This window comes from Cyanistes caeruleus, chromosome 1 (assembly GCF_971803275.1).
Source record: "Cyanistes caeruleus chromosome 1, bCyaCae1.hap1.1, whole genome shotgun sequence".
NCBI lineage: Eukaryota > Metazoa > Chordata > Aves > Passeriformes > Paridae > Cyanistes > Cyanistes caeruleus.
In genome coordinates, this window is record NC_141701.1 from 145,685,704 (window position 1) to 145,699,471 (window position 13,768).

General features: G+C 39.9%; 1 protein-coding gene and 1 long non-coding RNA gene across 6 annotated transcripts in view; one reads left to right on the forward strand and one right to left on the reverse strand.

The window, feature by feature from the left end:
- Positions 1-13,768, reverse strand: part of DPP6 (dipeptidyl peptidase like 6) — a 539,779-nt gene that overhangs the window by 267,509 nt on the left and 258,502 nt on the right. The window lies entirely within an intron of this gene.
- Positions 1,296-9,241, forward strand: LOC147656001 (uncharacterized). 2 transcript variants are annotated; one of them, XR_015280809.1, is made up of 8 exons: positions 1,296-1,519; positions 3,474-3,545; positions 3,852-3,907; positions 4,073-4,114; positions 4,206-4,244; positions 4,745-4,887; positions 6,259-6,554; positions 7,266-9,241. It is a non-coding gene; the product is annotated as an uncharacterized LOC147656001 (long non-coding RNA). The 2 variants fall into 2 exon arrangements; XR_015280833.1 differs by lacking the exons at positions 3,852-3,907; positions 4,073-4,114; positions 4,206-4,244; positions 4,745-4,887.

Consider the following 13,768-nt stretch of genomic DNA (forward strand, 5'->3'; position numbering starts at 1 on the left):
CACAATAACTTCAAACCTGACACCACCATTCTGGCCTCTCCATAGTCTGTTTGGAGATAAAAACTGGCTACAATACTGCATGTTCTCTTTCCCAAGGCAAACTAAACGAAAATTTTAACCAAAATTCAAGTGATCTGAAGGGGAAAGAGCCTTTTAAAATAAACCAAGATTGTTGTTCAACACATGAAATTGCAGCACTTGATTTTTTTGTAACCTCAGCTTGAGTGCTCTTAATTTAAAATCTCATCAGCATAGTCTTCTCTCTTTTGAAGAGAGGTAACTAGTGCCCAGTGATGACTTATGGTCACTAAAAGACATTATCTTTGCTTGGTTGTGTCTATACTTGCCACTGCATAAATCTCATAGACCAGTTGGGTTATTCACTCTCCTGAGCTGTGACAGGTAATAATGCAAATACTGCTTCAGGTACTAATGGCACTCTGCTGTGGATTCTAAGTGCTTGTCTTACTAGATGGCAAGAGTGATTTCTTGAGTTTGGATTCTATAAAGAAACTAACACATGAACAGAGCAAAGAAAAATGTTATTTATAATCCTAAATACCATACCATTCCCCAAAGTGACAAGATCAATATTGCAGCTTGGCACTTGCTACTCTGACAGATGGTGCTATTAAAATACTGAGCATATCTTTTCTGCAGGAAAAATAATAATAATAATAAGCCAGGAGATTATATGTCATCCTCATCCAGTTTGCATTTTAGGTTACTAAAAACTGGTAAAAAAACCCAAAAGAAGTAGAAAACACTTACATGTTCTTCTTTCCAATATAACAAAACAGTAAAAAGGACTATTATATCCTTTTTGAAAGAGAGAAATGAGGGATGCTTGCAGCAGTGTAAAGACTATCAGAAAAGGGTCTTCATTATGTTCCTGACTGTATTTTGCATTAGTTTCACCAGGGAATTTTCATTTTTAACACAAGTACAAGAGCAGATAAGGTTGGGAAGATTACTGATGTCTCTGTGAACAGCTCCACCAGCTCTGCTGGGAGCCTTTGGCAAAACACACCTGAGAAGAGCTCGGGTAAGTGTCAGTTGTTTCCCAATTCCCCAGATATTTTGAATGAAGATTAGTTTAGGTACTTACACAGGGTCAGCACTTGCAGAGCTCGTTGTGCTGCTGAAGAACCTCCCAGCTGAAATCCTCTAAGGCTGAAAGCCATCAGCAACAACTTTTGCAATCAAGATTACTCACTGATAGAAATTCTCAATTTTTATTTCTACCTATTAAGATTTCCAACTTGTTTTAATTACCTCCTCTCATCCCCATCTCTAGTGCTTAATTCTCTGTTGTGAATTTCTGAGTTGCAACAATTGGCTTTGCTCTAGTTATTTATTTATCTGCTGATTTAGATGCTCATGCTTAGGCAAAGAGGAAGCATTGGATGTTGAATCAGGATTTTTTTTTATTAACTACAGCTCTGCAGAAGACTTTCTGTGTAGACCTAGACCTGACCTTTCCTTTCCTGTACTCTTTTAAACTGGTAACTTTGCTCAAGTAAGTTCTGTTCATTATCTTCTTTTCATTACATTCTTTTTATTCTCAAGGAACTCTAGCCAGTAGGTGATTCAGAAATACCTTTTTCTTTTTTAGTAATGAGAAGTGGATGGATAAAGAATTTCCAGGGTGAGGGGAAAAAAACCTCTTCCTATTGGAAATTGTTTATCTTTTGTCATGTACCTGTGTGTGTTGAGTAGGAGAGCACTTGAACAACTGGACAATTTCATTTACTACCTACAGGGTACGTGGAAACCTCTTTAAACTTCTCCCCACAGTGAGTCCACTCAGTCAAATGCTGGATTATTCATAAAACTGTTTCTGTGGGTTTCTATGCTCCTTCAGTTTTGGGTGGTGACACAAAAGTTTAGGGCTGGCTGCTGATGGTTGTTTTCCTGGTTCCCCCACAGGGTGAACCACATAGAGATGTTTTTTAAGGCTTGAAAACTGGAAAAAAGCTGCTTTTCATGTGGGTCAGGAATTGTAATCTCTGGGCTAATAAAGAAGAAGGGTCTAGTCCTAATGAATACAGATTTTTTTTATGAGAATGTAATCTAAAGGATGCTTCTAATGAAGCAGAAATTAATAATTTATAAAATCTCCCAAGAATGAAATGTAAAGTTCAGTATAAAGGATGTAGTCACAAAGGAGAGTAACAGAATAGTTCAGCATTGGAGCTGCTAAATGTATCATATCCCAATTAGAATCTCTGTTCAAAAATTGTGATAGAAAATGAAAGAATGGTGAACCTTCCCAGGGATACAAAGAGGTGCTGCTCAAAAAGCACTAATTCCATTTAATGTAAAGCACAGCAAGTCTGAATGTTTTATTTTGTCTTTTAAGTGATGCTTAATCCAGGCTGCAAACATGTTCTGGATCTGAAGAGCACAGAGCTGTATTCCAGGTGCAACAATGGAAGGATCAACTTACAACTTGTGTTTTACAGAGGTGCAAATCTGAATCAAATCAATTAAAACAAAACAAAACCCCAAACAAACCAACCAACCAAAAGACACTCACAATTTCATTGTCTCCATGTGTTAAGACCCTGATAAAGTGGAAGAATTGTGGTTAACTATTACCTTAAATGCAACAGGGAATTTTTTTCAGCTAATTAAGAAGGCTTGATTTACCCACCAAGCAAAAAAAAAAATAAATAAATTATGCACACCTTTGTTAATGAAAATAAATAATATCTGAGCAACTGGTAGAAAAGATTTGGTAAGTGAGGAAAGGAAGCCAAAAGTTGCTTTGGAAGAATCATGTCAGATGATTAATCCTACAAAGAGCAGAACTATATATTTATGGGGATCAGATAACTGTGTTTTAGTTGTTGGCAGCCAGGGCTAAGAAAGAATAGTCCAACAAAGCAAATACAAAAAGCCTGTGAGAAAAATTAACCCCAGTGCTACTAAATACAATGTAGTCCATCCTAAAGGCTAAATTTTGAGAAAAAAACCCGTAAATTTTAAATCAGAAACTAGTTCATGTCTATAAATTTCCATTTCTGCTGAACTGAAAAGAAAAAAAATAGAAAGAGACAAGGCTTTTGATGCCAAGAATAGAATGTAGAATGAGAATAAATAAAATCAGGGAAGGAAGAATGAGAGAATTACATAATTCCAGCATCACACAATCACTGCCTCTGTAATTAGTGCTTACTGAGTCAACAAGTTTAAGCAGCCACATTTTGAACAGATTTATCTTGAAGTTAAATTCTACTAAAAGCAGCAGAAATATTTGTCCTGATATAACCCTCTCTTGTCTCTTGGTAAACAGAGGACAACCAAAAAGCCCCAGGGCAGAGAGGTGGGGATTTGAGAGCCCTTCCCTCACTGCCCAGGAGAGGGAAAGCCCTGCAGCACCAGCAGCAATTCCCTTCCTCTGTGAGTGCTTCCAGACCCCAGGGGATGGCTCATTCCTTCACATGCACAACATCTGCTTCTGTTTGCAGACTTGACAATCCTCCAGGAACTACAGCAAGGTGATCCTTACCTACTGCCCTGATGATCTGAGATACTTTTTGGTATTGTCTTAAATTTTCCTTTTAGGGAGTTTCTAAATAACCTAGAAAGTCACAGTAAATTATGAGCAGTCCTTTTTTTTCCCTCAGGGCCCTGTTGGGGGGGGAAAAAAAATAGTTACTAAATCATCAAACAAGGCATAGTTTGTAAGAACCCAGGATAGTCCAGAAAACTACCAGAGAGCTTTCCTCAAATATTATTAAGCAGAAGGATGCATGAGGTCAGGCCAGAAAAACCTTCAGGCAAAGAGAGGCAAGTAATAAACTCACTTCCCCATGTGCACTTCTACTTTCTGGGTCTGCTGCAAGCTTCCTACTGAAAACAGGCTGGTACAGAGGTGAAGATGAATTAACCACAACTAAAGGTGAGAAATAAACCCAGTTCCCCAGCAGCAGGATGCCCACAGGAAAGTTTGTTAGCAGCTATCCTGTGGTGTAGGAGTGGCAATCAAAGAGAATGAGAAGGTAAATGATTCAGTCCAAGTGCAGAGAAACTAAATGAATTTCTTTTCATTTCTCTGCCACTTCAGAAGGTGAATGGGAAATATCCATCCCAAGGTGACACTTAACAGGTAATGAAGCCAAGGTACTCACAAAGGCAGATTTATCAAGAAAAGAGGTGAAAGAAGAGTTTGATAAATTAAAATGCAATATATCACTCAGGCTGGTTGGTATCACTCCAAGAGTGTAGAAGAAATGAAGGTGAGTGACAACGTAAATGTATATTTTAGCATTAAACCATTTGAATCACAGCTCCAACAGGGGAGGAGGTGCCTAGAACAATGTGTGTTTATTAAAAAGGGTGCCAGAGAGCAAGACAGGGATGGGAGCTTTGTGTTGCCTTGTCTTGCCTCAGTAGCAGGGAAGGGCAGAGGGGACACTGAATGAGAAAAGCAAGCATGGGTAAAAGCACTTCAGTGCTCACCATAAAGACCCACAAACCACTGGAGCATTTGCCAGAGCAATTGAGCCAAAGAAGATGAGAAGAGGAAGCTGAGGTCAAGCCACTAAGCGTGTTACTCCTTCTCCAGAGAGACGTAACAAAAAAAGCTGAAGAATAACAGTGGATTCCCAAAAAGTCATTCCAGAGTCCTCAGGGTGGTATTTGAGTAATAATCCAGGGATGGAGGGGAATGGACTTCTGCCACACTTTAGGAAAGACAGCATAATATTACATGTGCAGTTATTTTGGCACCCTGCAGGGTGATGGCAAAGAGTCCTAAAACTGGAGAGTGGCTCCAGCATCATCTGGCCAAAGGAATAAACTCACACCTGAGCTTTCCACAAGATCTGCAGCTTCCCAGTCGAGAGCTATCCACCAACCAGAAAGCCTGAGGAACCCTAGGTTGGAAGTTACACTCTTGATGTGCTGGTTTTTTCTCCTATGGCTATAAAGAGAGCCTGGAGTGACCAGGTCAGATACATACCCAGATATGAATTTTTCTGGCATTGGTACTTCAAAGAGACATATCTTGTACAGCCTTACTCCAGGGCTTTGAGGCACCATTCTTGTTTTTCCCCACTGAAAATGTCTCTCAAACCTGCAGGGAACATTCCAAAGCTGCAGACAAGATCCACAGCCAAACAGGGTCCTCTCTAGCACTGAGGGATGGCAGCTGAGGACAGGGGCCAGTTGTTTCAAAAGTACCACATATCCAAAATGTGGATTGAATCTTCTCAAGCTCCTCCATGCAGAATCATCTGCTAATTGCAGATGTTTACCCTCCTCACCTCCTTAGAGAAAAGCAGTGAGTGGGTTTTGCAGGGAAGGAGGATGAAAACACCAGACTGCTGGAGTGTTTTCCTAGAGAGTTATTATCTGTTCAGCCAAGGATGAAGCTCCTGGGAGGACACCAAAACCTTCTAACCTACTTTTTTCTCCAGTCAAACGTTAAAATGAAGCAGCTGTTTCCCGATGGAAGGCAGTGCTGTGAACATGGCTGGATTTTCATTCCACATTGAATCTTGCTGAGGCCACAATCTCCCAAGGAATGGGAAGAGTATGAATTCACTCAGATAGCTCAGTGTAACTCAGGAGTTACCAGGTTTCCAGGCAAGCTTAGTAACAAGTTCTGTGCATGCTATTTATTTGAAGAGGAAAATGTAAACTTTAAAACCCTGTCAAAAAGATTTTGCCTATTTATTCCTCCTTTCATCAGAAAGATCACTCTTTTCTGACCTATTTCTTTAAGGTGAGCACAAATCTGATCAAAAGAACAGATTGCAATGACTTCACTGTATCTGATGATGCTATTTTACATGGGTTTGGGACAGGCAGAGGGCACCACACTGCCCCAGTGACAGCTTTAGCCACCAGATCACCCTGAAGCTCACAAGGCACATTCTACATTGTAAAAGCCCAGAGCAGATGGTGCAATCACAGAATTCATTTCAGATCTTGCTGGAGTTTGAAGTGTATAAATTCATCAGCCTCTTCCCCCTCAATTCTCATTCTCCCTGTTTAGGACTCTGACTAAGAAGATAATGAGATTTTTGTGTTTTAGAGGCAACTGCCTTATATAGTTTCCTAAATTTCTGAGCAATAAATTTTTGCACTTCCTTGGCTTCCAGATCTATCAGGTCAGGTAAACAGTTTTAAGAGGTCAGGCCAAAAATCACAGATTAATTTAAAAGGCAATGCAAGACCTATGTAACTTTAGGGGTGAAGCTCACTTCTTGCTGTGCTGCCATTAGCAAATTTGGTCACTTATTTCAGGAGCCCAACCCCAGAACCAGAGAGCAAACCCTCAGCTGTGACTCCAGGATGTGCAGCCTACACAAGAACCTCTCAGCTCTTTTGGTCCTCCAGCTCCAGTTCCCAAAACACCCTGTGCTGGGCAGATCCCAGAAGCTCCAGGAACCTCACAGAATTCCACAAGATCCCACTGCAGCACCTTGTGAGCCTGGAGGCCCCAGCACAAGCTGCTGGTTTGGTGGGGAGAAGGAGCTACCCCAGGACCCTGCAATGTCAGAGAGGATCACCTGGGGCAGATCTGCCCATTCTCTTTGCAGGTGTGCTACTTACAGTATTTAATTGCATAAAATTTAATTATATCACCCCAGCAGGCTGGGCTGGAGAGGTTTAGGTGATATTTTTTCCTATTCAAGGCAAATAAGAGCACTTCCTTTGCTAATGCAAGGAGCTATTGGGCTGTTTGCTCTGCTCCTAGGGAATTCTCTGCCTGTCTCCCACACAAATATTATCAGTCCCATTTGCTATCCTCAGGTCTCAAGAATTTATGTGTAGGCACCAAAAATTGGGGGGGGATTACATTTTAGAGACTTCCTGACAATTTTAAACTGCCATGAAGCCTGACTCACAGAAATCTATTTGCAAAACCTCTCCTTAATCTAATGCATTAGCACAAAAATATATGCAGAAACCCAAGAATATGCAAAAAACTAGAATTGTTTGATGATTGGAGTCAAACTCAGTTTTGCCTGTGCCACACAGACTTTAGTCATACCAAGCATTTATAAGGTGAGTGTATTTGTAGACAAACCTCTACAGTTATGATATGGTTATATTTTGTGTTCTATAATTATATTTTTTTACACTGTGTGCACAGTCTCTCAGCATACCTTTCCCAGCACTGGAAAGATTTCAGTACTTTAGCATTTGACATTTCTCTGTCACCTCTCTTGCAAATATCCCAAGGCAATCTAAACCAACAAGTATGTCTCAGCACCACCATAAACTCCATGTAATTATTTCCATTTCAGCCACTGGGGAAGACAACAAGAGACTTGTCTAAAATGAAGCAGCAGCAGAACCTGGAATGGAAATTTGCAGCTCTAGCTCTGATGTCTGATCTTACCCATTAAAAATTCTGGCTCCTACATGGATTCAATAACCTTTGCAGAAAGAAAGAAAAATGAGAAAAGAGCCTACTTTATTTGGAATCATATTTTCTCATGAGTTCTCTGCAGGTCATCCAGAGAAAGCAGGCCCCAGTGCATAGGGTGGGGAGCTTAGGAGACCCAGACTCATTCTTGGTCTTGCACATCTATTCCAAGCAGGTCACAGTCTCTGTGGCAGTTTCTTTCCTGAGGAATAAAGGTACTGCCTTATTGAGCCAGTTGGAATTAACCCATTGCTTTAGTTGGTGCATTGCTGCAGAGTATTATGTAGTGTAGAAAATCTGCATGCTAGGATGAAGTTAAAGTTAGCCTTTGCTTCAGTTGAAGATATCTCGATTTATGAGCAGCTGCTTCTTGAAGCTTTCCCTCTGCAGAGCTTTTCCTCAGAGCTCTGCAGTTCTGCACTTATGCTTAAGTTAAATGATTGTATCCCACCAGCTCTTTTGAGCAGGATAATTGGCAATTACTTATTTTTGACATATGCAGGAAATCTAGTAAAGCATAATTCAAATTCTGTTAGCAGTGATGAACTCTTTCTGCAGAACAGTGCATTACAGTGCTCATCTCCACTGCCAATATCCCTGGCAGTTTTAATTCAAATCTCAGAAGTATTATGTGCAGCACATTGTTTCTTATCTGCAAGGTCCACGCTAGAGAAATTCTTTTGTTGTGTAACCTTGAATCCTTTCCCTAAACTTTCTGAAACTCCTGCAACCCTTGACGGGTTGAAAAGAAAACAGAACTGATTTTATCTTGTTCCTCTTTATTTCCATGGCTGAATCTTTCTGCATAAAGTGTATTAATTATCTCTTGCTCTTGTTAAAAACAAATATATCTAGGCATGTAAATTGCCAAACAGCAGCTCATCTTACTAAGACATTTTTAATGAGAGTACGAACAAAACTGCCCACAGACATGCCTGGTGGAACTCTAGCTAGGAACCAGAGTAATAGGCTCATTACAAAAAGATTACACATTAGATACGCTTCTCCCTCGGTGTGAATGTGGATTATCTGAGTGTATTTAGGAAAAAAAATAATTTTACCACTGGTAAATTACACCTTAGGCCATAGGATGCAACACATCAGCTAAAATACAACGATGCAGCACATCATTGCATTTTAGCTGCACCCAGAACATGATGAAGTATCTCAACTATCAAATCATGCAGTGACTGATTAAAAACTCATTAGTGGGGGTTTTGCTTTTGTAAAACTGAAGTTTTAAAGCTGAAGTTAAAGACTGTGCAACAGAGGGAACCCTGGACAAAATTTTACAATTCAGGCCTGATTCCAGGCCCAGTGGGAGCATTCTTAGTTTTGTTTCTTTCTGAAAAAATTAAAAATAATTTGAAAAGAAAATATTGGAAGTTACATTGGAAAGGTTTAAATTTTTCTACTTGTTTAAGTCCCTGCCTTAAAAATCTCCATCCGTATTCAAATAACAATTATAGGGAGAAACTGGCACATCAACTCAAAAAAAACCCAATTCCACCCAATTTCAACTGAGGACAAATAAGTAAGATTAGGTAGGGAAGATTTTGTCCTCAATGCCATGCAGAGAGAATTTCACTCTTCAGTAATATCAAAACAACTTTTAGAAGCAGTAAAGCACAATATAATATATAGTTTATTTTAAAATAGAGCAGCACATTTCTAGCATTAGTGTTTATTGAGAATTTCTGTACAATTTAATTATGTGGTGTGTGAAGTTATTGATCTGGTAGTTGAAACACTTTTTAAAATATTCACTTTGTTATAAGCTACTGAATTTTGTAATGATGTCATTCTTAGAGCTCACCATTATCAGTGCAATAAAAGAGAAGCCATTTCTAATTAGATTTTCTTAATGTGATACTGTTCATTATGGATTGATTTTCTCTTTCCCTTTTCTATTTCTAAATGAGTTAGGTGAAGTTTCGTTTTTTTGCAAGTGGAGGTTAATTTTCACTGGCAGAGAAGCAGAGAAATTGTACAAAAGGTTTATGAAAACCTCCTTAGGCGACTTTGTCAGATCACCTCAGTGCTACGTTTCAGTATCATTAGCATTCAAGCCTCAAGCTGCAGCTCTAATAGATGCTGAAAGATTTGCAATATTACCTAAACTTGTGAAGAGGCTGAAACTTTTTTTTCTGTAATGAACACAGATTGCACTACAGCAAAGCACTGCCTCTCAGCAGCGGGGCTGCTGCAATGGGGTGATTCACAAAAATAAATGGGCAGCTGCTGCTGAAGTGATTTGTAGCAGGGATTTCAGTGCAGGTGAGCACAGACAAATGAAGCACCTTTCACTGAGGGACCTTTGTGAGGTTATGTTGGGAAGACAGGCAGTGTGAGCACCCTGTCTTCACAAACTCAGTGCTCTTGGTTATTCTCAACTCAGGCTGGGAACAGAGAAACACTGCGAGGGGTGAGGACTCTGTTTGGTCATAATTTTCAAATTTCAAACTAATTCCTCACATTGCACATGCCCAGCAAGTGCTGCTCAGCTCCCACTGGCTTTGGGTATGAAAATTTCTAAATGCCATGTATGGTTTGAGATGAAGGCAGCCACCAAGCACGTGAGCTCTTATGGCCAAAGTGTGGGGATAATGTCAGTTCAAACACCAAACCCATGTGAACAGCACAATTCCAGCAGCAACTGGACTGAGCCATCTTCCCTTATGCCATTTACACAAATGCCTCATCAGTTCAAAGATTAAAACTGAGGCAAATATGAAGAGCTTTCTTTCCCTTGAGCACAATGCACAGACATCAAGAAGAGTTAAGCAAAGACTCAAGGTCTTTTCTGCCTGTGATCTGAGACAAAATTCAGTTTACCAAACACAGCAGCTTGGGCACAAGCCATCCCTTACACAACTGATAAATGCTTTCCTTCGCCTTGTAACTCTCATGTATCTCAAAATCAATGACACTATGACTTCCTTTACTTAGCTTGCTGAGATCAAATTAGTTCCATAAAACCACCTATATCCTATTTTTTTAGAAGAGTGTAGTGAAAGTCTTTGCAGAGAGTTTTGTTACCAATTTTCCTCTCAGCAAGGAAACATCTTTCCTGCTGTCAGCAGGCACGTGTCACACGTGGTAGGAACTAGGAAGCGAAGAAGAGCTGCTGCATCCTGGAGAGGCATCATCTATCTACCAGTCTAAAACAAAGGGAAAGTCTCAAAGTTCAGATTGCTGCTGGATTTTTCCCTGCATTATTTAAACCATTTGATCATTTAAAAATACTTCTTTTGGATATCATGAGCTCAGAGCCATGCAGAGAAGCATGTTTTAAGGCAGACTCTAATGAAACCATAGGGATTATTGAACACGTGATAAATCAGAAACAATCCCATGTCTAAAAAGCAGAAGGAAAAAAACCAAAAAGGCAAAAGAAGGGGGAAATCGCATTGGCATCACAGATTGATCCACACCATTTAGCCAAGTCAATGTGCTGGAGCCCTCTGCCCTGCCCACTGTTCAAGGAGCAGAGGAAGAGAAGTATTGATGAAATTGTGGCAGAAGCTGGAGTGCAAACACATCCTGGTGGCATCCTGGCATGCATGGAAATGTAGAAGGGTTAAACATCAAGGCAGCAACTCTGGGCTAGAGGAGTTGCTAGGAGATGGTGTCCTGCCTTGACATCATTCATCAGCCTGTGACAAATTGTTCCAACAGCACAATAATCTTATGAGTCACAGGTCTGTGTGCCTCCACCTCGTGTGGGGAAAACAGTTCTTACCCAAGGGTGAAGCATTCTCCAGGCCTCTTATGCATTTTCTTGCCTTAATTCTTGTTTTTAAAATAAGTAATTTACTGCAGTTTTGCACAGGCCTCAGTAAATTCTACAAAACCCAGAAAAGTTACAGAGGTCATCTTTACTTGCACAGTAAGTATGTTATACAATGAGAGCATTACTCATGGCAGTCTGGAGGACACTGCTCCGAGCACGAATGAGGGTTGGATCAAACCCACTGGCAGAATTTCTTGTCTGAAGATCGTGAAGTCAAAAAGAACAAAGGGATTCCAGGCAATAGAAGCCAGAAGCCATGAAAAGTGAGTAACATATGGATTATTAATAGCAGTGCCTGCGCTGTGTAAAGCAAGCCACCCTTTGAGAGAGCTGACAGGGTGAACAAGGTTGTGGCTGGGCAGAAGATGATAGGATGTGCTACACAACTGGGTTAGTCCTGTTAATTTTGTAATTCTCACTGCCATCTTTAAAATAAATTCAAATTGAATGGCTGCAGGTTGTACTGCTCCTACTGATGCTGTCAGGAAAAATGACTCCTGTGAAGAAACACAGATGGAGGAGCTTAAAGAAACAAAATCACAATGTTTGTGGCCACTTATGCTGAGAGGAAACATGGCCTTGTCTTTAAGGAATACATGACAAATCTGGGTGTTTTCTCACAGTCCTGCTTTGCCACATTTGACAAATCACTTCTCCCGTGGCCGTGTCATTCGTCCCTAAGGCAAGGATATTGATGTTTCTGCTCACATTTTTTCATCTTTTTGGATTACAAATTCTGCAAGGACAGAAATTTATCTTTATCATTAATATAGTATGCCAGTGCTTTAAAAGCATTAATGGATTATACCTTCACTGCACCTCTGATGCTAAACACTAATAATAGTAATCTCCTTTTGGGAGATGGAGTGTTGAAACACAGCCCAAGCTGATGTACACAAGGTCACACAAGAAGACTGCAGCTGAGCCAAGGCTTTGGCCCCAAGTTTTTGCCCTACACTTTTATCAACAAAACCAGATAAAACAGGTGTGGGAGAGCCTGGGAAAGGTTATTTTTTCTGACTGTCCTTTCAAAAAAATTAAATAAACTCCCACTAGGCCATTCCTGAAAGATATTCCTCCACAATGTCTTGTTACACCTTAAATAGTGGGGATCCCACATTACTGAAAATTGATTCTATTCCCCCTTTGCTTAACATTGCCATTATTTCATGATGTCTGATGAGAATCACCCATTACTGAAGCCTGTAACTTCTTGCCATAATCATAACAAACACATGATTTGCAACAATTCTTTCCAATGCTTTTAATTGAGGCCTCCTTACAGTGTCATTTTTTCTCACGAAATGCACAATGATTTAAGGTAACTTTTATAGCAACTCATTAATTTTCTGCTGCTGTAACCTGTGTCCCTGTCCTGTCATCCTTTCAGCTGTGCACCTCCAAGAGGTGCTGAGTCTGGCCATCCTCCAGGCTTTATCCAGGCTGGATAAAGCTCCTTACCCAGCCCTTGGGTAATGATGGTGGCCACTTGGTTGGCCAGCTTGGTGGCCACTCCTGCTCTTACTCCAGTTTATTGATGTCTTTCTTTCTCAAGGGATCCCCAGACTGGACAAAGCACTTCAGATGAAGTCTCAGAAGTGGTGAACAATGGGGAAAGATTAGGTATAAAGAGCAGAGAAATTGTTCAGAAAGTGAAGGTAATGTTGCCTATTTTATCTATTTGTGGCCCTCAGCAGCTGGGAATTTATTTTGTGATAGACATGACCAGACTTGCTCTTGAATCCAAAAGATAAAACCGTATGTGATTCTGCCAAGAAGAGAATATCAAGCTCAAGAGCTATTCCTCCCATGAACCATTATAATTCCAATTATAAAGACATATTTTGGTTTTCACTTCAAAATATATAAATGCACTCCCTGCCCTCTGCACACCAATAAAAGAACTCAGAGTGCCACAGATTTTTTCTAAATCATGTCTTTAAATAGTATTAGGCCACTACGATATCAGTCTAGTTTTGCTGATGAATGCTTAATGGTTTTGGCTCATGATTACGCCTCCAATGCCAGAATAAGTCAATAGGATTAGGCCCATTATGTCTCTCACATCTCTGTTCTGCACAGTTCAACTTCAATAAAATATATTTAAAGGGTATTTACCTGTCTCTGAGGGGTGGTGTAAGGATAAATTCAGCAGTATTCCCACAGCAGACCAAAAATATATCTGAAATTTTCAAAGCCACCTAGCGGATTTTGATGTACCATTCCCATTACTGTCAGTGGGAAGAGTATATCTCAGAAATCTCAGCTGTAAAGCACTGCAGTACATGAAGAATAATGGCAAACACAAAATTTAAGTAGGGAGCATAAGAAGATATACCTAAATCAGTGTTCCACATAGACGTTTTATTTCTAATTTTTATGTCCTTATATGGGCTGAAGGAAATGAAATCAATAAAATGTGAGTCATCTTTTCTAATTACCCTGTTAAAATAAAGACTAATCAAATTATTTTTGGAGATCAAATGTAATGATTGCCTCATTAATATTCTCTCTTTTCCTCAGGATGACCACACTAACTTAATGTTTTTATTAAATTAGGGGATTCTAGAACCAATCACACAAATTGG